This window comes from Chanodichthys erythropterus, chromosome 8 (assembly GCF_024489055.1).
Source record: "Chanodichthys erythropterus isolate Z2021 chromosome 8, ASM2448905v1, whole genome shotgun sequence".
In the NCBI taxonomy this organism is placed as follows: domain Eukaryota; kingdom Metazoa; phylum Chordata; class Actinopteri; order Cypriniformes; family Xenocyprididae; genus Chanodichthys; species Chanodichthys erythropterus.
This window is the reverse complement of record NC_090228.1, coordinates 14,496,045-14,523,367: the sequence shown is the minus strand read 5'-3', so window position 1 is coordinate 14,523,367 and position 27,323 is coordinate 14,496,045. Positions and strand designations below refer to the sequence as shown.

General features: G+C 37.3%; 1 protein-coding gene across 1 annotated transcript in view; it reads left to right on the top strand.

Moving 5' to 3' along the window:
- The first annotated feature begins 971 nt into the window (after window positions 1-971).
- sox5 (SRY-box transcription factor 5) overlaps window positions 972-27,323 on the top strand; it is a 193,393-nt gene continuing 167,041 nt past the window's right edge. Inside the window, exons 1-2 of the mRNA XM_067391917.1 lie at window positions 972-1,022; window positions 10,990-11,060. The gene's annotated coding sequence lies outside the window, so the exon portion shown is untranslated. The remainder of the gene's footprint in view (window positions 1,023-10,989; window positions 11,061-27,323) is intronic.

Sequence of the window (27,323 nt, the reverse complement as noted above, 5' to 3'; positions counted from 1 at the left end):
AAAATGACACTACCGTTTAAAAGTTTCGAGCCTATAAGATTCAAGATTTGAAACGCGTGCCTTATGCTCACCAAGGCTGCATTTGATCAAAAATATTATGAAAATGCTAATATCGTGAAATATTTTTACAATTTAAAATAACTGTTTTCTATTTTAATATATTTTAAAATGTAATTTATTCCTGTGATGGCAAAGCTGAATTTTCAGCATCATTACTCCAGTCTTCTGTGTCACATGATCCTTCAGAAATCATTCTAATATGCTGATTGGCTGCTCAAGAAAGATTTCTTATTATAATCAATGTTGAAAACAGTTGTGCTGCTTATTTTTTGTGTGTGGAAATTGTGATACATTTTGTTTCAGAATTCTTTGAATGTTTAAAAGGAACGAATATTTATTTGTATCATTATAAATACCTTTACTGTCATTTTTGGTGACTTTAATGCATCCTTGCTGAAAAAAAAAAAAAAAAAGAAAAGAGAGAGAAAACTTACTGACCCCAAACTTTTGAAAGGTAGTGTACAGCAAACTGTATTTTGTTTAATCTATACAATAGTACCCAAGCAGTAATAATAAATAAATGAACAATCACACATCCAGGGCTGCAGATTTCTACTGCTCATAAAAGTAAGAAGTGATCATTCTCGTACTTTTTGTTGGCTGTGTTGTGAGTAGATTTGAATTGGTCTAAGTAGCATTTTGGACTCTTTGAGGGCCACACTCAGTTAAAAAAAAAAAAAAGAAATCCATAAACCAGACCAAAGAAGTGAATGAAAACATCTCTCGCTTTCATTCTCTCAAGCATTCTCCTCCACATTGCGAGTCAGTTACCTGAATCTATTGACGTCACCGTGTCTTTCAAAAAGAGAAATATTCACCTCAAAAGGTTTTGATTTCAGCCACAAAGAGGAGGCACTGGTATTGATCAGAGTCTCTGTCTGTCTGTTCTTTTCTCTACCAGGGACCGAAGAGCCGCAGTCTCTATAGAAGGACTCAGACAGGGTGGGAGGAGATCCCAGCAGGTAAAAGGACCCACCGCAGGTCATGACCACAAACAACATATCAGCTGGCTATTTCTGAGGGAGCCATTGTGCCTGATTTCTGTCCAGGCGCCACAGTAAAACTCAAGCGTACACATACACACACTTGCGTCCTCCACACCTTGTAGGTCTTGCTTAACACTGTTTAAGGTCAACTTCTTACAGTTGTCTCTCGCTTTCTTTCACACAAGCACACATACATACATATGCTGTGAGGGTATGACATTACAGGGTGAGGGTTGCATTTAGGGTAATGTTGTTTATTATTATTATTGGACATTTGGACAATTTTTATGACATGACCCTGGATAAAGGTCAGTTCAGCACACAGACCTCATATTCCCTGCATGCATGTTTGCGAATATGGGGCAGAGATATACTTTCACCCTCTGGTTTTGTAAGGTCAGGAATGTCTTACTTTTTTATGTCGATTCCAATTATATTCAACTTTTTTTTTTATTCCTTAGAGAGAGTCATTTGGAAGCTTTTATCTCGTTATGACATCAATAACAACATCTGCTACTTAAATTCAGCACAATAAGCAGCATTGTAAAGCTTCCTGAAGAACTCTGAACACCACATTCCAGTCGTGTTTGTTTTCCATCTCTGTTTTCACAAGTTTCTGATCTTCTCATTACCTTTACAAAACTTTTATTTGACTCTTTGGCCTTGTTTACACCTGGTATTAAAGTCCCCCTGTAGTCAATAACTTTATCCCTTAAAACTAATCTTTGATCACCAAAATGACATATTTGAACAGTTTTTTTTCCTGTGAAAAAAAAAAAAATTGTTCATGCCTTAAAATAGCTTGAATGTAACCACCCTTGCTTCATTTAGTATATGTGGAACCATGAATATGCAAATTAGCCCCGCCTCCACTCACATCAGCTCAGAGACCCACTCAGTCAACTTTTACTCAACAGAAGAATATACCAGTATGGCTTCTCCTGAGACTCCCATGCTTCGCAGCATAGTAATGATATGCTAAAGCCCGCCCACGCTTTGACGTGATTGGTTACAAGGTAATTGCTTGACGCCAGACACACTAGCGATTTCAACCCGTGGTTTGACCCGTGCACATGGTTTGTCTGAAAGCATATGAAAAACACCACATAGACATATAAACAACATTCCTCACAGATGCGTCTTGTTCAATTGGATCTCAAGTAGACAAGCAAGACATACTTCTCTTTACCTGGTGTTTTAATCCATCTCTTTTGCCCACTTTTAACCACTTCTGTCCTGATTTATTTTGAAGGGAGGGTCTAAGGCTGGTTAAATGTATTGGTTTTTACAGATCTTCCGATCTAATTGATGAAATAAGATCATATGACTATGAAAGGAGATGACAGGAAAATATTCTGAGAGCAGTAGCTTTTGTTTCTGCTCTGATAGCCGCAAGACCATGCGGTGAGTGCATGTTACAAATCAGGAATGGTGAGAGAACATTGTGCTTGGTACATTTTTCATTTAAACCCCATCTGGCTTACACATTTCCCATAATGTTTATGCATTAAGTCAGTAGGCGGAGAGTAGGCGGTCTTTTGTGGTTGTTCGAACACAATAGCATCTACACTACGAAAGCAATCGGGTCCAATTTGTTTTCAACTACCTCTGGAAGTGGTCGAAAGTGGATAAGCTTAAAACGTGTTAGACCCCATTTTCATCTGTATTTAGCATCGTCCATTTGTGAAACACATCTTAATACCAGGTGTAAACAGGGCATTTGTGTGTGTTGTGGGGTTTACATCTCTCAGCTTAGTTTAAACTGTGGGGACAAAATTGTTAAATTAAAATAAATTAAAATAAATGCTGCATCGGTAAGCATAAGAGACTTCAACCAAGAGACTTCAAAATCATGAAGAAATCTTTCCGACCCCAAACTTTTGAACGGTGGTGTATATTAAGTCTATTGTTTGTTCTCATTTAAAATTGTCTATGTGTCTGTGTGTTTGCCTTAGACAAACAGAGAGAGATGTGGTAAAATAAAGTATCCTGCATCCTGGCTACAATGCACAGCATTAAAAGGCTGTCAACTCACGGAAAGTCCTAAACATGAGCGATGTACTCGCATACACATTACTCAGGCAGGAGAGGTGAAAAAACAAGAGCAAGAGAATGGATAGAACCAATCTTTTTTTTTAGTTACAGAAAAGGAGGAAGAATGGAGATGGTGAAAAGATAAAGGAACAGAGAAAGGAAGGAGAAGTAGAGGTGAGGAAGAGGCAAGAGTGAGAAAATGAAGTTAGAAGAGAAATAGCAGACGTGAGAGGTGAGTTTGATAGAGAGAAAGAATATGTACAATAAGCGAAGAAACTATTTCGACACAGCGAGGAAGTGAAATATGTATAAAGATCTTGACAGAAAGATGAATGCAGACATGAGGACGGTCGTGGATTCGATTTAATTGAGCTTGTCACCCAGACACATTTTTAAGTGTTGGAGTTCTTTCACCCTGTGATTGAGCCACATGACATCTGAAACGACAGCTCTCATTCATGTGAAGACGGGGTTCAAGTCGTCCTGCGCAGATTGTGCTAATGCTACCTTTCAAAGTCAAAGCATTTTTCCCTACTGGACAATGCAATCTGCAAAAAATATCCCATCGACTTGGATTGACTATTGTAAACTCTTACAAATGAAGGTTTCTAAAAGAGAAGTACTATATTTTTATATCTAAAGAAACCTTTTCCACTATAAAGAACCTTTTGTCCAATGGAAAGGTTCCATTGATGTTAAAGGTTCTTTGTGGAACCATCAATGCCAATAAAGAATGTTTATTTTTAGGAGAACCTTTATTTTTATCTCAGACCAGTAAGCAACCACACAGAATACCAGATGGCAACACCCTGGCATCACTGTGGTGAAGTTTGCAAGCATGGTCAAATCTAAAAATCTAGAAAGAATCAGTTGGTCTTTAAGGAGAAATTGTGGTCTGGGGTGGTTTTGTCCCTGGCCTGTTGGTCATTACTTGCATCGCTTACATCGTAGAACTGTTCACCTCAAGTTGCGAATGATTGGAGCACAAACACAGCAACAGGAAGTCAACGAGTGTGTGGCAAGTGTTTTGTAAGATTTTTTTTTTGTTGTTGTTTTAAGTGTGTGTGAGTGTAAGGTTCTATAATGTTCTTACCAAAGAAGCATGTCAAAATTATTTTGGAAATAAGATTTTCTTATCAAAGTGATAAAATGTTGTTGCAAAAATGAATACCCCCCCCTGAAAGTTACTATACAAAACTAAATAAAAAAAAATCTGGTGTAGGTTTAAGGCAATTTTTGATCAACTGGTAAGTATGTTGAACCAAACCATTTAAAGAGAAGTAATTTCTTGGCAATTAAAAGTGTTCTATAGCCCACTGAATCATTTTCAGACTTAATGCTGACAACAAAGGAAGCACTTGGGAGAGAACTGTCAGGAGACATTTCTTAACACAAAAGAGAACAGTGGTACAAGAGGATTACCAAATCATTGTTTTAAGTGTCAAAAGATAGCAAAAGTAACACAGAAATTCAAAAACAATGGACTTGTAACAAGGCCCCTGAAATAATCAGGCCTTCATTTTAAGCTTTCATTTAGTGATAAGTGATTTTTTGCTAGACAAAGAGCAGGAGAAATACCAAGCGAGTGTCTCAGAGCCAGCAAAAATGATGAAAAGAGTGACTGTTTATCTCACAGAGTAAGATGCAGTCTGCAGAAGTGACATGCATGGTGGTTGTCCTCACTGGAACTACATATTCAGCCAAAGCACAATAAAGTCAATTAGCCTTTTTCAAGACCCATATTTACAAAAATATAGACTTCTGGGAATCCATACTCTGGTCTCATGAGACCAAGTCAATCAATTTGGATCTAACAGCATCCAAAATGATATGGTGTTGCTAGAGGAGGAGTAAAGTGAGAAGTACCTGGTTCCCACAGTGAAGTTCAGTGGTAGGGTGTTGTACTTTATCAATGTCATGAACTCACACACCATTGTGTGATGCAATCAAAAACTTGAAACAGAAGATGCCCTCTATTCATTCCCTGAATTGTTGGGCATTTTTCAACATGACAATGATGATATGCATTCTCCTAAGGTGAAAAAACTTCTGTGAACAACATGTATTTCACCCAGTCTTAACACTCTTGAGCACCTGTGGGGATTTCTGTAGAGACGAGCTGAGCAACACTCCCCATTAAAGATCATTTAAGGAGGTCATCATCCAGGAGTTAAACAGGACAGGATCTGACAATTTGTCTTGAAATTATACAATCCGTGTCAAGAAGGGTCAGAGCAGTATACTTAAAATTATGGAACTTCCATAATTAGTTTAGTTAGTTTAATCCTTCATTTAAACAATTTTATGGATATTAATGACATATGTTTATCTGTTTTTATTAAGTATATGTTTAATACTTTTCAATTTTGCCATCTTTCCATGAATTGTATTAGTTATCATTAAGAAAAAACAAATTAATATTTGTTCAGAGGGGCAGTACTCATTTATGCTGTGCATTGTATAGAAACTATAATTATATGTGTCATGCAGGAACTATTGGCTGTCTTTTTACTGTTTTTCACTGTAAATTAAATGGTAATTTGTAGTTTTTACTTGCAAAAGTTTTAGTTTTACTTGCCATAAATTTGACAGTATTTTACAGTAAAATTACATATAATGCAATGTTAAACAATTTACAGCTTATCACCGTGTAACTTGGTTAACAAAAACAGGTTTTTACTGTAGCGTTTTATGCACTCTATGGTTATTTTGCAATTTTTGACACTAAAATTTCTCAACACCCAGAAATGGTGGCATGAATTAAACACCACCACAAGACACATTATCCACCAAATTGTACCACAGGATGTTCCTACCAGTTTTTAAAACTTCTATAGCAAAAAAATTAATGAAAAACATCCTGAAAATATTTTTAGTTGGAAAAAAAAAAACTTTAACTTTAGTCGCCTACACACTTGAAGAGTGTCAGTTTTAGTGTGAAGATGCTTCAGTGATAATCAACCGCTGCTGTGTCTGAGATAGGCAGGTTCTGATCAGACTGAGTAACACCCCTTGCCTCTCCTACCCAAGACTAAACATCATCACCATGCAGGAAGGAACGGCCTGTTGCTAAATTACATGATCCGTCGTTTACATCCCAGCAGATAAATATTTACCCCTGCGTTGTGGCCCGCCTTGTGATCAGCCACCTCCCCTCACACAGTACTGGGACCACCTCGATGAACAATGGCTCTTTCATGGGCACCGTGTCATTCCTCCTTCCTCTCCTATGAACCCCAGGGAGTGGGACAGGAAGTCGCCCTCGCGGCCTCAGACCGGGTAAAGGACTCTAGGGGAAGGGGGGTGGAGGTACTCAGGTAATTGAACCCTGAAGGTCTGGGGCACTCCAGCCGTCTAGCTTTTGGTTGCCATTGTGTGTTTGTTGGCATGCATGAATCTGGCTCATGGTTTGTAATGGCAACTTTTCGAAATCCAATTATTTCCTAATGCCATTTCTGGCATTTCTTTTTTTTTCTTGCAATTGAATATCCTGTTTTCCACAGAAATGCATCAGATTACCGAAGTAAAATGGGTTTTATGTTGACTTTTAACGTTATCCAATAGCCTGTGTGGCCTAGGTGATGTCATCGGAAAAAGAACTTTATTTCAGAGTGAGAGGATGTTATGACATCTGAAGACAAAAGAATAACAAACCATTTAGTTTTCTTCAGAATAACATGCACTGATTAATTGTGCACAATAAGTCCAGTAATGTGCGTTAAAACAGTAAATAGGGTCAATTTTCATTTCATGTTGCCTTTAAGCCCGAAGAACCGGAGCAGGTTGGAGCCAGCAGAGGGACAGATGCCGGCAAATCCGCCCATCTTGATTCCAGCGAGTTTCATTACCAGATGTTTCAGGGCTATTATTGCATTAGAGCTGAAATGAATAGGCAGATGTGTGTGTGTGCATTATTAGCGGAGCTGAATTGTGCTGGTCTTATGATCACAGTGATTATAGAAAGTCGAAGAGGAGCACAACCGCAGGCTGGCGGCTGGTAATCCTCTTCTTTCCCTAAATAAGCCCCCCTGTCATCCGCTATGTCTGATACAAATGCTTTCACAATCTCCCATTCTACCCTTTAATTCTCTCTCTCTCTCTCTCTCTCTTAATCTCAGTATGATGTTAGCCTGGCACTTTATTAGAGCCATTGTGTTTATCTGATCCTATTAAACACTAGAGGGGCAGAGGAATAGAGGAGCTGCGCTTTCTGTCCGTCTTGTCCCTCATCTCTGTCTGTGTGAGACTATAATGGCATTGTGATGTCCTGAAAAATCCTACCCAACAAAACAGATATGTTTATTTGTGTAGACTGTACCTGCACGTTACCGCTCACACTGACATTGAGATCTCTATGACACCAAGGTAAAAATGGAACATGAACAGACAGCTTCCAGGTGTTTCTGCTGATGAACAGGTGTGTGTGCGTGTGCGCGCGCACGTGTATTTTTAAATTCAATCTCCATCAAACGCACACATGCATGCATCCGGCATATCCGTGGCTGCCTCAGTCATCAAATTCATCATTATTTAAAAAGCAAAACCACTAAATGCCCCTCTAAACCCTTAATCACAATGCGGCTGCTAATTCAATAATACCCCCGTAGCTGTCTGGTGATGCCCGCATTGTTTTGGCTCTGCCCAGGTGATGGTGGCTCATTCAGGGAGCCTGGCATTGTCTCAGGGGCACAGTGCCCTGTTACGGGTGCCCATTGTGCATCTATTGTGTGCCTATTGTGGCAACCCTGAGAGAGCTGGAGGAAAACAAAAGCACCAGCTCTGCAGAGTGCCCGTGCTGATTTCGCATGCACCTGGCATCGCCACAGACGCGGGACATTATTAATTGCTAATACATATTTATGTGGCACAAATTTGCCATTTGTTTATGCATAAAATTATCAATAGACACAGGGCGCTTAGCCAGAGAAAGTGGTGACCTTTTTAAACAGGAGTGAATGGAGCATAGTTTGCTGGTTAAGACTTTGTGCACTTTGTCTAGGGTACATTTGCTTTGTATTGTGTGAATCACGAGTGTGCGTACTAGAGAGCGTCTTGTGTGCACAAGTTTGATGTTGACAGCGAAGTAAAGGCGGAGAGACTGTGAAGGGGTGTAACATGACTGGCAGAACCTTGAAAACTCTGAAAACTTTTTTTTAATTATTTTTTTTATTCTTTGTAGAGTACCATGTAGATATTGGAATCTGAATGAGGTATTTCAACCAATTCAATCAGTTCCAAAGTACTGTATATGGCTGTTTGACATCTCAAAAAGTTTTTGTCACATTGTATTAATTGGGAGTTGATTGAATATCTGTACTTTTAAACAATGATTTGCCACATTGCAGGGTCATTAAAAATAAAAATAATAATATATATATATAATATATGAATGAAGAGTTTGGTTCCAAAACGCAATAACTCCATTTTGATTAATTTGAGTAAAAAGGCATTTTCTTTACCAAGAAAGTGGCAAGATGAAAACCACTATTTTCTGTTTCAGACTTTCACATAGCATCTTTTGGTTATAAAAACATTAAAAATTCAAATCTATATTTTGATTTTAAAAAGTTTATTATAAAAACGTATTATTTTTTTCCCAAAATGCAATAAATCCATGACTTTTTTTTTTCAAAATGCAATTAATCCATCAATATAAAAGTTATTTTTCAAATTGAAAATACACAACAAAGTAAGTTGAGTCTAAACTTTGCCATTATTTATCTTATATACAGACATTTTACTAAAAATACATTCAGCCGTCGCTCCCAAAATGAATTAAATGGGACATCTTGTTAATGTTATAAATTATTTGTTATTATCGATTAAAGAGTATCTGGCGCCACCGCACGGTTAAATAAACACATTTGCAGAGTACATTGGTATTAAAAATGGCTTTTTACAAAGCCTTCAATGTTTACAGTGGGTGGAATGGTGCGCTGTGATTGGTTGAGAGCGGATATATCGCGTTCTACAGAAAAAGGAGACTTGTGTTTGTCGCGTTTTGGAAAGAAAGGGAGAAAACATTACATAATAACACGATGGGTATCGCATTTTGTGCAAAATTAATAAATTACTTTTCAATACTGACCAGATACAATACTGATTTTGGCGGAAACTCATTTTTTTTTAAATGGCGTGTTTTGGAACTAAACTCTTCATATATATATATATATATATATATATATATATATATATATATATATATATATATATATATATATATATATATATATATATATATATATATATATAATTTATATATAATTTTATATAATTTATAATTATATAATTTATTTTTTAAATTAATAAAAAACAGTGATTTAAAAAGGAAAAATACTAAATAACAACAACAACAAAAAAACCTACCATGGACTTGTCATGGACTTGTTATATCAAAGTACCAAGTAGTTATTATATACCATCACTGTACCATCATATTAAAAAAAAGGTCTATTGTTGATAGTGTAGTGATTTATGAAGCACAGCTCACACAGAAGTTTATTTTGGTCAACGGAGCAAATCAGCGTGACCAACTGCAACCTGTTGCAAAATCTGCCCAGACATTAAATTCTTGATCATGTGGATTCCTATTAAATTGAATGGATTTCATGTGCGAAAATTTAAAAATGTTTGACCGTGCAAAACTCGCCACAATAATGGTAGGGTGTTTTGGGTGGTTGTCAAGTCTGATCAAAAGTAATAGCACACCTGTCCTCAAAAAGCTATTTGAGGTATCATTTGTGCCGTAGCATGAACAGGTGTTTTTGAAAAAAGAAGAAAAAAAGAAAAAAACCTTCTGCCATGTTTGAGTAATTGTACTGGCAATGCTCGCCTTTACAAACACCATTAATTAACCAGAAATATTCATCTGAATGACACAAATTGTGTGTCAGGTTAAAAGTTGTGTTTGTGTGATTGCTAATAGTTGAGTGGCTCATAAGCATCACCCAGCTTTACTTGACCCCAGTGGCCACACACACACACACACACACACACACACACACACACACACACACACACACACACACACACACACACACACACACACACACACACACACACACACACACACACACACACACACACACACACACACACATACTCAACTCAATAAGGAATACATTACTCCCATTTCAAGTGACTCTTCCCCTTTCTCAGCAAACACATTTACTTTCTATTAAAGCCTGATCTGCAGCGCCGGCAGCCAAGTAGCCGCCAGAGTTTATTACCATAAAGATTAGAACAGAGCTCTTAACATGCAGGTGAACACACGCACATGCTTTCACATACGTGTGTGTGTGCACAAATTGTAGACTTCCCATTCCCACCTGTTGAAAGGGTCTCTGTGGATCTGTTTGATTCTGTTTTTGGACATCTGTTCAGTATTTTTGAAAATTTAAAGGGATTGTTCACCTAAAATTCTGTATTCTGTCATCATTTTCTAATGTTTTTTTTTTTTTTTTTTTTTTTTTTTTACTTATATAACTTATATATGACTTTTCTATGTAGAACACAAAAGAAGATTGTTTGAAAAATGTTCATGCTGCTTTCCATACAAAGGGAGTGAATGGGAAATAGAGGCTGTTAAGCTCCTAAAAGGACAAAAACACCATAAAACTTTGTAAAAGTGGTCAGTATGACTATTTTATTGTATTTAAAGTAGTATGAAGAAATCTGATAAATCTGTGTGCAGAATTTTAGACATTATTTCGTAAAAATTCTGCTTGTCATTTGTGGTCTCCATCCACTTTAATTTCATGGAACAGAGCAGCTTGGACAATTCTTAAAAATTTCTTCTTTTTTGTTTCACTGAAGATAAAGACATACTGGATTCAACTGCTACCTTAATGCCTTCCTCCTTTTTCTTTCTTAATTCACCTCTCTCCTTTCCTCTGTTTCTCATCCCCAGGGTTCAGCTGCTCACCAATGGGTTTGTGGTCTGAAGACAAGCAGTACTCATCTCTTTCACATCCTTTGTAGGTCAGTTCCTATTTTTACCCTTTTTCTTCCCCCGTTTTTGTGCAAGGACACCCCATTGTTGTTGGCCGACACAAGCAAAGTCTGTAGTATTGGTAAACAAATCAATTACTGCTTCACAATGGCTGCGATGTGCTCATCAAAGACACATTATCGCTCTGTGTCGTATTGTTGTCATCATGACACCTCTAATCATGGTTATCATGGGCTAGTAGTTTCCATGGCTACACTATAACTGTCAGCCAATGAAGTCCCCCATCCCAGCCTGGCAGAAAAGCCATCAGCCAATTGTAGTGCCCTAAGAAAGAACTAAGTGCCCAGTTTGGACCTTCGCATTTGGGAGAGAAAGCAAAAGGCCATGTAGATGCCGGACAATAATGCATCACTGGTTGTAATTATTATTAGGCAAAATAGCTAATACCAATCAATTTAAACTTTTGGCATGCATTTTTTTGGTTTACAGCTGCAAAAAGTCAAAATTGCTCTGTCACTTATTGCACCACGAGTGACTTGTTTTCCATTTAAATGCGTTTTTCACTTTTAAAACGTAGCTGTTTTTTATATGTTCCCGAAGAGACAAAAGTGAGCTGGTTGGCGTTTTTCAGTGGGAGGAGGTGGAGTGATGATACAGAGAGTTGGGTCAAAGTTATCAGAACAAACAGAGAGCAAGAGAAGCAGAAAGACAGAAAGAATGAGATAGAGAGAGGACAGGGCCACAGGGAGGGGGCACAGGGCCAGCTGGAGGGCCAGGCTGTGTGCTTTGTGTATTTGCAGCAACAATGCAGGGCAGCTGAGAGATGCCCCATGACCGTTTCTCTGAGGGCAGCCTGTACCCTGTCCACACACACATAAATACACACACACACGGGTCACTGCAGAGCTACTCAGCTGCTGATCTAGTCAACTGGAAACAGCCACACTCCTAAAATCAGATTGTTTTTTTTTTTTTCTTCTTTCCTGTCAAATACACTCAAGTGCATGCTTCGCAGACCTTCATATTAAATGACATATGGGTTTGCTGTTGACACTGTCCAGGAAAGATAGCCAAACTTGAGGCTTGGAGAATGATAAGAATGTGTGCGAGTCCGTCTTTAAAGGGGTCATATCATAAATTATATTATCATTTTATTTATTTATTTTTCCTGAGGTCTTTTTATAATGCTTGAAAAGTCCAAATATTTTTGTTATAGTTTTTTATTTTATTTTTCACCCTTCTTCTGACCTTTAGAATGAAATTTAAAATGCCTTTAAGACTCCTACATAAATGGCTGAATAATAGTGCTTGACAGATGTAAACTGCTAGAACTCTACGGAGCCCCTAAAGGGACATGGTGGTAAAGAAATATGAGATGGGGGAAAAAATATATATATTTTGAAACTTCTGCATTCCCTGAGAAACTTTGTGTTCATTCGCAAAACATTTGCGTCCTCCTAAAAAACTTTGCATTTTCTTGCAAAAACTTTGCATTTAGCTAACGCAAAGTTTCTTGAGAAAACGCAAATCATTTGTGAGAAAACTCAAAAGCATTGACATATAATTTTTCCTCCCATGTCATATTTTTTCCATCACCATGTCCCATTAAGGGCTCTTAATAAATCAGGTTATTTCACGGTAGTGAGGTCAATACGTAATCATTCGTGCGTATGACTCCAAGTATATGTCAGTTGTGATGTTATAGCATTAAAGGGTTAGTTCACCCAAAAATTAAAATTCTGTCATTAATTACTCACCCTCATGTCATTCCACACCTGTAAGACCTTCGTTCATCATCGGAACACACATTAAGATATTTTTGATAAAATCCGATGGCTCAGTAAGGCCTGCAACGCCAGCAATAACACTCCCTTTTTCAATACCCAGAAAGCTACTAAAAACATATTTGAAACAGTTCATGTGACTACAGTGGTTCAACCTTAATATTATAAAGCAACTAGAATATTTTTTGTGCACCCGAAATAACAAAATAGCGACTTTATTCAACAATATGTAGTGATGGATGATTTCAAAACACTGCTTCATGAAGCTTTGATTTGTGCTCTAAGTCCACCTCTTTGGACTACAAGACTTAGTAAAACATCAATTTCTGTCAGTTTTACACTAACAAAAGGAACACTGTTGTGTTTTGCTACTCGCAAATTCCTGTTATTGCCACTGTAATGATTTACAAAACATGATAATAACTTGCAGTTTGGCAATTGAAAGCCGGCTCATTTGCATCTTCTGATTGGTTCTTCTGTGGACTTAGAGGCTTTTGCTGACAAAGGAAAGTGGAGTTTCGCGGTTTCTGCCAACGAACCTTTCTTAATAGGCTGATGCTGGGATTTAGCGGATTTGAAGGAAAAGCATTTGATGAATGTATACTATGTGCGGAGAGCATTCGCTAAATGTCATCATCTCATTTTTGACAGGTGGCATTTAGCATCTGAACTCATCACTTTTACTTTGGCTACATAAGATGAGAACACATTTTTATAATTTCTTGGGTCAGTATTTGGGTCAGTATTTCCTCAAAATACTCGCTTTTTTGGGATGCGCTTCAATCTGTAAGTAAGGATGCTTTCCTGTCACATATCAAACATGCATACGTCAATAAGCCCACATAATGCAGGTTAATGTGTTTACATGTCAGGACAAATCGGGGTATGGGGCAAAAATCTAGCTGTGTCGATTGGTTTATGCTTAAGCCGTTTATGACCTTATTCCGATAAAGGAAAATGGGCTAAAGTGTTTACATGACCTTATGCAATGTCGGCTTCTTAAGAATGCACTAAGATCCAACAGAAAGGATGTGCAGAGGTGTAGATGCTACACACATCCAGGAACAGCCCATGGTTTGGTGCATTTTTCCACTATTATCCTATAATTGATTCTTCTTGTTTTTAGGAATTCTTTTTTATTACTTCATCATGAATGGCCATTAGTGAAATGTTAACGTGTGCAACCATACATTAATACTATGTCAGTAATAGAAATCAGAAAACCAAGAATTTCAGAACAAGCCACTCTTGCAGTTCTGTGTCTATTTGAGTTTAAGTTCTGAATATTACGGTATTTTTACATGGTACATTTCTTAAAGAAATTTGAGTTCTCATGATCTCATCTCTTTTTAAAAGATCCCAGACCACTTTGAACCTGTATTGTTTAGGTGACACATTTATGCATTGAACAACGTCCGGACTGGACTGAAAGGTCATCAGCCTCTTCATAAAGGTTTATGTTTGTGTGACTATAGCTTCCTTTGTGCAGTACAAACAGTAAAATATTGTTGTTCAAATGTGTTCAAGCATTTGGATCACAAGCTGTGTGTGGGGCACGAACAAGTATGCTTGCGTGACCTCTGACCTGTCTTCCTCTCAGTACACATCTAAAGGAAGTTCCGCCTGGGTTTAGCCCACACAGACAGGAAATCATGTAGTGCAAAGGGAAGTTGTAGGGCTGTAAAGTTGTTTTAGATGTTGTGACCACTTTGACCTCCACTCATGATGCAACGTCCTCTTTCCTTTATTGGAAAACACAGCTGAAAGCATGCGTGTGTTTATCCGTAAAGCGAAAGTCACTTTCTGAAGAATGCATGCATCCATTTGTGTACACGTGTATCCCGTTAACTCTCACAAGACACCTGCATGCACTCCAAACACCGGGACTCCTTGGTTTCCCTGCAGGCCCGATCACTACAGGGACCCTTGTCTTCCTCTGTAAACACATGCAGGCATGATAGAGGATGTGGCTGGATCCGTGTTTGAGCGGAGAAGTAAAACTGTGTGTGTACAGCATGTCAGGCCTCTGGTGCTCTCTAACAAAGCACCTGTTTACTCTGCCATAGTCTCCAATGTAAATACACACAGAGAAATGGAAGCCAATTGTGCTTGGCATTGTAAAGAGCACATGAGGAACAGAGCTGGGGTTTTGGCTGTGGTCTTCTCCAACTTGAGAGACGATGCTGGATATTATGACTACTACTTTTTCTGGTTGTCTAGAAGAGTGTTTAACTTATGTAAGTGATTCAAAATACAGCATCAGTGGATGAAGATCACAAAACATAGCATGTCTACTCTGCCAGATTCATACAAAAGTTATATACTGTCCAGTTGTGTCCCACTCATGTGTCTGTCATTCTCTGGGACAATATTTGATTTCTTTCTCTCTAATGAAATGAAATGAATTAAATTCTGTCATTAATTACTCACCCTCATGTCGTTCCACACCCATAAGACCTTCATTCATCTTTGAAACACAAATTAAGATATTTTTGATGAAATCCAAGAGCTGTCTGACTCCTCCATAGATGGCAATTTAACCACTACTTTCAAGGTCCAGAAAGGTACTAAAGACATTTTTAAAATAGGTCATGTGATTGCAGTGGTTCAACCTTAATTTTATGAAGTGACGAGAATACTCGTAATCTATTCCTGTGATGGAAAAGCAGTCATTTTAAAATGTATTTAAATAGAAAACTGATACTTTAAATTGTAATAATATTTCATAATGTTACTGTTTTACTGTATTTTTGATCAAATAATTGCAGCCTTTGTGAGCATAAGAGACTTTATTTCTCATTAGTCTACACTACATCAGTACTTTACACTAACTCACTCAGAGTTTTGGATTAAATAGAAATAATTGTGTTAAACTAATGTCACAGTATGTTGCCCCTTTTCAGACTTGCAGAGAGTAGCAGTCCCTTTTTCCCAAAAAATATGAAAGTGAAAAATATCATAATTGTTCACAAACATTTTGGCTTTTACTGTGTGTAAACACTGTAAATTAACTCAGAATATCACAGATGTCCACAACCCAAGCAGCATGGTCCATTTTTGGATTCACATTCAAATATAATTGGTCCTTAAAAGTTATTATGCAAAACTAATCTCAGATACATTATGATGCAGTTTGTGGACAGGAATATGTCTGTAGTTACACTACATTAAGGTTCACTTTCTTAAATTAGTTAATGTATTACTGTAGGTAAACTTTTTTACAGCATTTATTAATTTAGGTTAATGTTAATGCAATTGTTCATTGTTAATTCATGTTTGCTCATAATAAAAAATAATGGGTTAAAAGCTACCCAAGTTGGGTTGAAAATGGACAAACTCAGCAATTGGGTTTTGTTTTAACCCAGTGGTTGGGTTAAATGTTTGCCCAACCTCCTTGGTATTTTTATTTAACTCAACTATTGTTTAAAAAATTACTGTATTGCTTGCTTAAAATTAACCCAGAGTATGTTGGAAATGAACATTTGTTAAAAGGTTTAATGAATAATAATTAAACAATAAACATTTATTAAATTGCTCATTAATAATTTGATTATTATTGTTGACTCTAGTATTTATGTCTAATTTTTAATTTCCAACCTATTTTGGGTTCATTTTAAGCCAACCATAAAGTAATTTTTAAACAATAATTGAGGTAAATAAAACTGCCCAGCATGTTGGGCAAACATTTAACCCAACCGCTGGGTTAAAGCAACCCAATTACTGGGTTTGTCCATTTTCAACCCAACTTGGGTTGTTTTTAACCCAGCATTTTTTAGTGTGTAATATTAAATATTATTGATATACATTTATACAATTATGTATGTAGAAATTAATCAAGCTTAATCCTGTTGTAGTGCAACTGGAGTCATTTAGTCCACAACTAGTCAACACAGAACTAATCGACTAGTCAATGAAACCAGTATAATCAGTATATTTAAAAAAAAAAATAAAAAATCCTTCTCTCTGAGTTCACTATTCAGTGAAACACATCATCTGTCATCAGGCGACAGATTGTCCCACACTCCTCTCCCAAATTCCCTCCTGAGTGCATCTCTCAATATGCCCAGTGCCACCGTATTCCCTGCATCTCCCTCCCAGTAGACCTGCCCCACTCCGGCTCTCTTCAGTACCTGAACTCCCTCACCCGAGCGGCCGTCGGGCTAATTGCGGAAAACGCGCCTATGAATGTATACGCAGTCATTACTGCTCACAGTGTGTGAAAACAGCAGAGGCCACATAAAGACGCACTCATTATGAAAAATGAGGCTCTTGAGTGAATTACATCGATGCGTTTGTGTGTCTTGTAGGTTGCGGCGTCCCCTGCGAGGTGCTGCGATGAAGGGCGTGGGCAGGGACGGAGCTCCCTAATCAACACGGCAATCGCATTTCCATATAAACAACCAAAAGCTCGTCTACATACAATCCAATTCCATATGATGTGGGCTTGCCGTCAGGGCTTGTAATTGCTTCAGTTCGCCGAGTGTTAGAACAGGGCAGAAGAGGACGAGAGAGGCCTCTGGAGAAATGGAGGAATAGTCCAAGCGAGAGATTTTTCAATGACCTGAGCTCTCCAGCGATCTAGTATCCAAATACACTAAATCAATGCTCAGTCATACAGCGATAACAAGCCTCCTTTTATTTCCACAGTAATGGTTATGAATAATGTAACTACAACATTTAATGTGGCATAACCTGTTTTTAATGCTCATCAAATGTTTTGAGGAACAGTGCGACTTAATGACTTCACACAAAACCATGGAAAATGGTACACCGTTTCATTCTAATATGTTGATAACACTTTATACCAATATTACCAATATTATACCAATTTTCAAAGCATAAAAGCATCAGTTCCCATTTATTGAATTTGTTTGTAAAAAAGCAGCATGGACATTTTTCAAAATATATTTTTATGTTGCACACAGAACAAAGAAAGTCCTACAGGTTTGGAATGACATGAAATGCAGAATATTAATTTTGGTGTAAACTGTCCCTTTAAGATCAATCTGCAGGACCCTGCCTCATTCCACAGATCGATTTGTTTTCAAGTGCTTTTCTCTCCAAATCAGGCAGATCATGTGATCTCCCTCAATGCAAGAGCTTTAAATAATGAGAATCATACATAAACATCACCTGCTCTATTCATCTCAGGTGAGGGAGAACCTCTCTCTCTCTCATATTCTCGTTCTTTTGCCCCCTCTGGGATTCTTCTCCTGTGGGTTAAAGTAATGTCTGGTCCTTTGGGTTTTCTTCTCCTTGAGATGAACAGAAGGAGAGGAGGAGAACAGGTAGTAGCATTATTCTCGGCTTTTCGTCGGTAGTGCTGAACCCCAGCCAATTAGGTGGATTAAAACCAACAAAACACCTCCATTAGTGGGAGGTATTGTTACATGTTTGCTGATCATTTAGAAGTAAACTCCTGAGTGCCTCCTGGAATTCTCCCCCGGAATCTGTTTCCCTTTCATCTTGCAGGTCTTGTGTTCTCAGCAAAGCAACCAGAACTTGTGTTGATGCCATGCATTTTTTTTTTTTTTTTTTTTTTGTGCGCAGTTAAACATTTAGCTTGTAGTTGAGGCATAAATGGTGAAAAGCTGAAGTTGTCTGTTTACGTTTTATTAAACGTAATTATTAAATGTTATTAAATGTAATAGGTTTTTGAAGCCAACTTCAATCTAATAGGAAAATGGTTTGAGTTCCATTCAGAAACATTTATTAATACTATCAATGTTGAAAACAATTGTGTACAATTTTTTTCAGGATTCTTTGATGAAAGTTCAAAAGAACAGCATTTATCTGAAATGGAAAGCTTTTGTAACATTATCACTACCGTTCTAAATTTTGGGGTCAGTAAGAGTTTAGAAATTAATACTTTTATTCAGCAAGGATTCATTAAATTGATCAAAAGTTACAGTATAGACATTTATATTGTTGCAAAAGCTTTCTATCTCAGATTAATTCTGTTATTTTGATCTTTCTATTCATCAAATAATCCTGAAAAAATTTGTACACAACTGTTTTCAACATTGATAATAATAAGAAATGTTTCTTGAGCAGCAAATCGGCATATTAGAATGATTTCTGAAGGATCATGTGACACTGAAAACTGGAGTAATGATGCTGAAAATTCAGCTTTGCCAACACAGAAATAAATTGCATTTTAAAATATATTCAAATAGAAAACAGTTATTTTAAATTGTAAAAATATTTCAGAATATTGCTGTTTTTGCAGTATGTTGGATCAAATAAATGAAGCCTTGGTGAGCAAAAAAGAAAAAAAAAACATTTTAAAAACATTAAAAAATCTTACCATTCAAAAACGTTTGACCGGTAGTGCAAGTAAAAATAAAAAATCTTACTGACCCCAAACCTTGGAATGGTAGTGTAGAAATTGCTTTATTTTGTGTTGACCTATTTCCTGTTGAAACAGAAATTTTGGACTGGACAAATCGACGGGAGCATCCTTGTTTTGTTTGTTTCCTAAATAGCCATTAGGCAGTAATTTACATCACAGCCCTCCCTGTATGTGATTTGCTACATGCTAGGTCAGTTGCAGGTAGTATTAGGGTTAAGAACATTCTCATGTTTTTTATTAGGAGACATCCTCATTCTAGAGAGCATCTGATTTGATAAAAATTTGTTGTGCATGATGAGTCTTCAATAGTAACTGTTCTCCCAGAAGAAAAAGACTCTGCTAAAACAGTGCACTAACATATAGCCTCTAAGCTAACTGCTAACTGTGCACAGTACTTAAAAACAAAAAAAACAAAAACAGAAACAAAAAAATTCCCACCATCTAGGTATCTTTTCTTAAGCATACAATTGATAATTACATGGGTTTTTGTGTCTAGGGAACGTTTGTTTTAATAGTTGTTTTAGTTGTGTTGGTCGATGACTCTCTTCACTTTGGCTTCCGAGCTATGAAACCGAACATATTGAGAGCTCTCATCAACAATTGAATAGCTGAAAAGGAATTAACCTCTAAGTAGTGCGCCGTACATTTGCAGAGAGTGTGCCCGTATCAAAGAGCATATTTAATAGAGCGCTGTGGCGTGGAGAGCTCCAGCGGAGTGTTAAATAGGCCGAGAGCTGGAAGTGAAGGGCAGAGGTGATATCCTCGCTAAAGGTCCCTAACAGCCAGATCAAATCTTGCGCACACATGCTAGAGAGATGTATACGTGTCCTGCATCCGGGATTCTAATCGTCACATGTGAACACAATGGGTGCGGGAAGTTTGTTTGTATCATACCCAGGAGACATAGGGTGAGAGATATGGAATTCGTGTGTGTGTATACGCGAATGTGTGCGTGTGTGCGTCCCTGGGGTTGGGGGGCCGTGCCGTGATGGTACAGATGGGACAACATATGACACGTGAGGGTGTGGGGACACTGAGGCTCTCTCCGTCCATCTGGACTCCCCTCTGATCTGCCCTGCCTCCCTCCGCCGTGTGTGTTTGTTTGTGTGTGTGTCTGTTTGTTTGTGTATCTGTGAGTAAGGGCTAGCCATTCGCTCCTACATGGCTGGCTGTTTTGTGCAACGAGAGCTAAAAAGTTTATTAGATCAGTGTTCTCTCATATTTAGCAGTTTGTGCAAACTTTTCTATTTGAGTCAATGACGTGACAGGTCTTTTTTTTTTTTTTTTTTTTTTTTTTGTCCAAAGGCCTTAATAACAATAAAAAACAAAGATATGACATCCAAAGTATGAAAAGTAGTACAACTAGATCTCTTGTATTGAATCCAAAGGGTTTTAATTATATTTTGCTACATATGAAGGTATTTGAAAAATCGGGTTTAACCATCCAAATGCCAATACAGCCATTTCATTTGTGATTAAAATATCTTAAAATGTAATAAATGTATAGGTTTTTTATTCTGGCATAATTTTATAACATCATATATCAACATAGTACAACATGGTATTATAATTATGTGTAGAAGGCATTGCTTTATTATGAGAAAGAATGTCCGGAAAAATTCATTTCATTGTCATTCGGAGTAACCAATATAAAGGGACCATTTTGGATCAAGTCATGCGGTCAATATCATGTGACAGGATATGACATCACTTGCAAAGGACCACACAGTCATAAAGCAAAGTAACTAACTCTCTCTTAACTGTTTGTCATGTTTACATTTGCTCATACGCATGTCCCGAAATATGAGGTCATTCCGTACAACCGCTACAAAACATGGAAAATGTTGTAATATTTTAAAAAATTGTGAATAAAAAATGTTTGCTTGTCCTTTTGCTAGCTAGCTTGCAACCTAACTAGCTAGCTAGATATCAGCCTGTTAGCATTGTTTGAAAATATCATCATTCAATATAACCAAAAGTGTCAATTGGTAAAACAATTTTGGTTACACTAAATTACTTTTTGGTGACAAATTTTGTCCATCTTGCAATAAATTACAAAAGCAGTGTTAATTGATTATAAAATCCATATAATCCCATTGTTAACACTTAAAACTTCAAAATTAATTATATCTCTTTTTATATTTTTTGGCACTTTTGAAAACCTTATTTGTCAATGACCCTTTAAATAAATGCTGTTGTTTTGAACTTTCTATTCACTGAAGAATCCTGAAAAAAATTCACTAAGTTTAGTTTCCACTAGAAAATAATAAGCAGAAAAAAAAACGTTTTTTACCTTGGAAATATTAAAAAAAATGTTTCTTGAGCTCTAAATCAGCATAATAGAATGATTTGTTAAGGATCATGTGACCCTGAAGACTAAAGTAATGATGCTGAAAATTTAGCTTTGCCATTACTGATATAAATTACCTTTTAAAATATATGAAAGCAGAAGTTGATTTAAACTATAATAATATTGCATATTACTTTTTTTTTTCTTTTTACTGTATTTTCGTTCAAATAAATGCAGCCTTGGTGAGCATAAAAGACTTAATTCAAAACATTAAAATCTTACCAACCCCAACTCTTTTATAGATTCATAACCCAACTTTTTTTTTTTTTTTATCATCATTACATCCTTTAATGAAGTGGACATTCATTTTATATCAGTGACATCATCACAGAGGGCGATGCATTCATAGTGTCGCACGTTCAACCCTTCTTTCCAGTCAAACACAAGATCGCAGTGGCCCAAAATTTATGTTAAGTGATGTGCTGAAAATACCTCCATCAGCTGAGGTGGAAAGACATTCTGGATTTGACAGCATAGTTTTGACCCTTCTATCACTCCAACACGACCTATCCAATCCAGAAGCTGTAAACCTGTCATTTGAACATGTCTACATCCCCCTCCTCCTTGTTTTAAAAACGTCATCAGTGTCGCCCGCCTGCGTCGTCCTCCGTTCGCCTCCCTCCGGTGGCCCCCTCTGCCCTAGTGCATTGTGGGTCATCGGCGGAGCTCAGCCCCGTTTGTCAGGTGCTGAGGAGGCTGTTTGAAATTCATGTTCGGTAGATTGTCAGACAAGAGGAGAGTGTGTGTCGGGGGGAGGCGGTGGTTGGAGGGGGGGCTGTAGATTCATTACCATATCAAAGAGCCAGCCGCCGTGGTCTAATGGTAATTACACCGGCCAACAATTGGTGCTCGCTGGTCGGATCATAACAAAAAAAAAAAAAATTAAGGGTGTGTTTGTGAGTGTGTGTGTTAGGATGGAATACAGGGGGGTGGAATTGGCCAGGGCATTCAGGTTATGTTAATACAGCTCATCTATTTAATTAGTGCTCAGACGCAGGCTTTGTTTACTTCTGAGATGTCTTTTTTGAAAGTGTGTGTGTGAGAGAGAGAGAGAGATAGTATGGTAACGGAGGTTTTCAGGAATGATTTGGCCCATAAGATTGAGTGAGAATAGTACAAGCAATAATGAGCTCCACTGTGGATGGACCTTTTGATGGTCGTCCTGACTCCGCCCCCCTGCTCGGCCCCCACTGGATCTGCTCACTAGAGAACACACACACACAGAGGAGAGGGAATACACATTGTCCAGCAACCTGGCCAGCAACACAACCTACTGTATGACTGCGTATGATTTGTGTACATCACTAGAGAGGCCAGAAATACAGTGGGTGGATCTTGGTGAAACAGGGTGTATATCTATTCTGTGTATACTCTCTAAATGGTCATGAAGCGTACTCATTTCCTTTGCTTCTATGAAAGAATAATGCTGTTCCAAGACCTAGTGTGCTGGTCATGTTGGTAATCTAATCTGACAGTGTTTCTGGAGGGAAGTAAGAGCGCCTACTTTTTATAATCCAATCAATCCATATAAATAAATACATTGGGGAAAAATGTTAAAATTAAGTTTAATTAAAAAAAAAAAAAAAGTAAATAATGTAGATTATTTTAAGTTCCATCACAGTAAATGTAAACGTACTCTTTTGTTTTTATTTATTTATGTATTTATTTATTTACTTATTCTAACAGCGGTGCTCTAATTAATGTCCTGATCGCTTGCTGTGCTTTAGCTGAGTTTGCATTGTAAAACACTCTTCGAGAAGCCAGGTTAACTTAATATATGCATGTTGTGATGTCTGTGGTGCTGGAGGCAGGACTGCGTTTCCTAGCATGCATTGCAGCATGAATAAATATAGCAAATTATTGCTTAACTGCTCATTGTCTATGGAGGACTAGTGGCACTTTTTTTTTTAAATACTAGAAAGTATTAGAATTATTAGAAAGTAAATTACTTTTTAAATTGAAAAATAATCAGACATTTTTAAAACTTTATGTAATTAATGTTTTAAAATGTACTTAAAAGAATACATACGTTGCTAAATCATTTTAATGCAACATTTAAATTACATTTTTATAGAACATTTACAATGTTCTATAAAAAAAGTTCTTTTTTATCCAGTTTTTGGTCGAGTTAAAAAGTTATTTAAAAAAGTTATTTAAAATTACTTTGAAAAAAATGCCAGTTATTTAAAAATTAAGTTTATTAATGTATTAAATATAACTTGTTTTAAATTTTAAACATGAATTAAATAGTTTTAAGTATATATTTGTTTATTTGAAAAATAATTGAAATAATTTTGTGTTTTTGTTATATTTAAATGGTTAGTTCACCCAAAAATGAAAATTCTGTCATTAATTACTCGCCCTCATGTCGTTCTACACCTGTAAGGGCTCCATTGACAGTCAAAACAGTTCATGTGACTACAGTGGTTCAACATTATCTGTCAATGGAGGCATCACTGAGCCATCGGATTTTATCAAAAAAATCTTAATTTGTGTTTTGAAGATGAACAAAGGTCTTACGGGTGTGGAATGACATGAGGGTGAGTAATTAATGACAGAATTTTCATTTTTGGGTGAACTAACCCTTTAACTACACTTTGAGCCATTTATTAAATAAACAGATTTAAATATATCTATTGATTTAAATTGATAAGTGATGCATTTACATTTTTATTGAATTAATAAGTTGTAAATAATAAATTGTAAGGAATACAGTTGATTCCTTTATTGTATTAATTACTTATTATTATTTAAATTTTATTTATTGGTTGGATAACTTTGATTGGGAAGACCAGCCATCAATATTGGTGGGCCAGTGACACTCTGGACATTATGTGCCCTTTTCCCTGGTCTGCATATAAGGAGTGGACTAAACTATGAATGAGGATATTTTTGAGAAGAGTGTGTGTTTGATTGTGTTTGTGATGACGGGGAGCTAGATGGTTATGGAGTTGTGATGGGCCTATTTGAAGGCCTCTTTAGAGAGGAGAGAATCACAGAATATGATGAGAGAATCTGATCGAGGGAGTTATTTGACTCCTTCCTGATGCCTTTGTGTGTGTTTGCGTGCGTGGATGTGTACAAAGCATTTTCAAGCACCTACAAACTGTGTTTATCATACAGATCATCCCTCTATTACCCTGCACACTTGAACCAGATGTGCATTGACACACAGCTGAAGAGGACATGCGCTCCTTGACGTTGTATCATCACAGTGGGTTGTGACTAGAAATAAATGTGTTCGTGAGGGCCACATCTTCTAGGTGAATTTTTATGTAATGAATGCGGTCTCTTAATGTAGCTTTGAGCTTTATAGTATGCAACATTTTTGGAAAGAAGCTACTTTATATTACATTCATACAGCATATGTGAACTCCCAAACATGCTGCAGATTTCCTTAGAATTGAGACCCATTCATAAAATTTTACATATCTTCAGCTTCTTATGTACAGTGGGTACGGAAAGTATTCAGACCCCTTTAAATTTTTCACTCTTTGTTATATTGCAGTCATTTGCTAAAATCATTTAAGTTCATTTTTTTCCCTCATTAATGTACATACAGCACCCCATATTGACAGAAAAACACAGAATTGTTGACATTTTTGCAGATTTATTAAAAAAGAAATATCACATGGTCCTAAGTATTCAGACTCTTTGCTCAGTATTTAGTAGAAGCACCCCTTTGATCTAATACAGCCATTTTGGGAAAGATGCCACAAGTTTTTCACACCTGGATTTGGGGATCCTCTGCCATTCCTCCTTGCAGATCCTATCCAGTTCTGTCTGGTTGGATGTTAAACGTTGGTGGACAGCCATTTTTAGGTCTCTCCAGAGATGCTCAATTGGGTTTAAGTCAGGGCTCTGGCTGGTCCATTCAAGAACAGTCACAGAGTTGTTGTGAAGCCACTCCTTCATTATTTTAGCTGTGTGCTTAGGGTCATTGTCTTGTTGGAAGGTAAACCTTCGGCCCAGTCTGAGGTCCTGAGCACTTTGGAGAAGGTTTTCGTCCAGGATATCCCTGTACTTGGACCCATTTCATCTTTCCCTCGATTGCAACCAGTCGTCCTGTCCCTGCAGCTGAAAAACACCCCCACAGCATGATGCTGCCACCACCATGCTTCACTGTTGGGACTGTATTGGACAGGTGATGAGCAGTGCCTGGTTTTCTCCACACATACCGCTTAGAATTAAGGCCAAAAAGTTCTATCTTGGTCTCATCAGACCAGAGAATCTTATTTCTCTCCATCTTGGAGTCCTTCAGGTGTTTTTTTAGCAAACTCCATGCAGGCTTTCATGTGTCTTGCACTGAGGAGAGGCTTCCGTCGGGCCACTCTGCCATAAAGCCCCGACTGGTGGAGGGCTGCAGTGATGGTTGACTTTCTACAACTTTCTCCCATCTCCCGACTGCATCTCTGGAGCTCAGCCACAGTGATCTTTGGGTTCTTCTTTACCTCTCTCACCAAGGCTCTTCTCGCCCGATAGCTCAGTTTGGCTGGACGGCCAGCTCTAGTAAGGGTTCTGGTCGTCCCAAATGTCTTCCATTTAAGGATTAGTGAGGCCACTGTGCTCTTAGGAACCTTAAGTGCAGCAGAAATTTTTTTGTAACCTTGGCCAGATCTGTGCCTTGCCACAATTCTGTCTCTGAGCTCTTCAGGCAGTTCCTTTGACCTCATGATTCTCATTTGCTCTGACATGCACTGTGAGCTGTAAGGTCTTATATAGACAGGCGTGTGGCTTTCCTAATCAAGTCCAATCAGTATAATCAAACACAGCTGGACTCAAATGAATGTGTAGGACCATCTCAAGGATGATCAGAAGAAATGGACAGCACCTGAGTTAAATATATGAGTGTCACAGCAAAGGGTCTGAATACTTAGGACCATGTGATATTTCAGTTTTTCTTTTTTTTTAATAAATCTGCAAAAATGTGAACAGTTCTGTGTTTTTCTGTCAATATGGGGTGCTGTGTGTACATTAATGAGGAACAAAAATGAACTTAAATGATTTTAGCAAATGCCTGCAATATAACGAGTGAAAAGTTTAAGGGGGACTGAATACTTTCCGTACCCACTGTATTTGCTTATTAAATATTCTGGATAGTTTTAGTGTACACTCTAAAACATGCTGGGTTGAAAACAACCCAATTTGGGTTGAAATAGACAAATGCTGCAACTGTGTTGTTTTAAACCAGCGGTTGGGTTAAATGTTTGCCCAAAATGCTGGGCAGTTTTACTTGACCCAACTTTTGTTTACAAATTACTATATGGCTGGCAATGCAGTAATAGTTGCAATAGTGGATTTAAATAAAGCTTGCCAGCAGGTTGGGCAAACATTTAACCCAGCCGCTGTGTTAAATCAACCTATTCACTGGGTTAAAACAACCTAAATGCTTTTAAATGCAGCGTTTTTTTAGAGTGTAATATTCACCTCTGATTTAAAATCCTTTCTTCATTCCCTTTTCAGCTTAGAAAATACGAAAACTGTTTTCAGATTTCATCTGTCAACATTAAATCAAAATGTAATTTTTTGTAGGCTTTCCTGCTTTACAATTTGTTATTCCAAAAAAAGGGAAGAAAAAAAGTCATCATCCTTCATCAAAATAAAAACATATTACTATGTAAGAACTACAAGTTATTACTAACTCTAATTAATTGTGTCTGGGGTAAAATAATGTTAAACAACAGGCAAACGGCTATTTTTGCATTATTTTAGGCAACTGTTGCCTTATTATTCTTAACAATTTTCAACAAAAACGACGGTAATGATGTTTTTGAAGGAAGCATCTACCTTTCATGAACCAATCAAT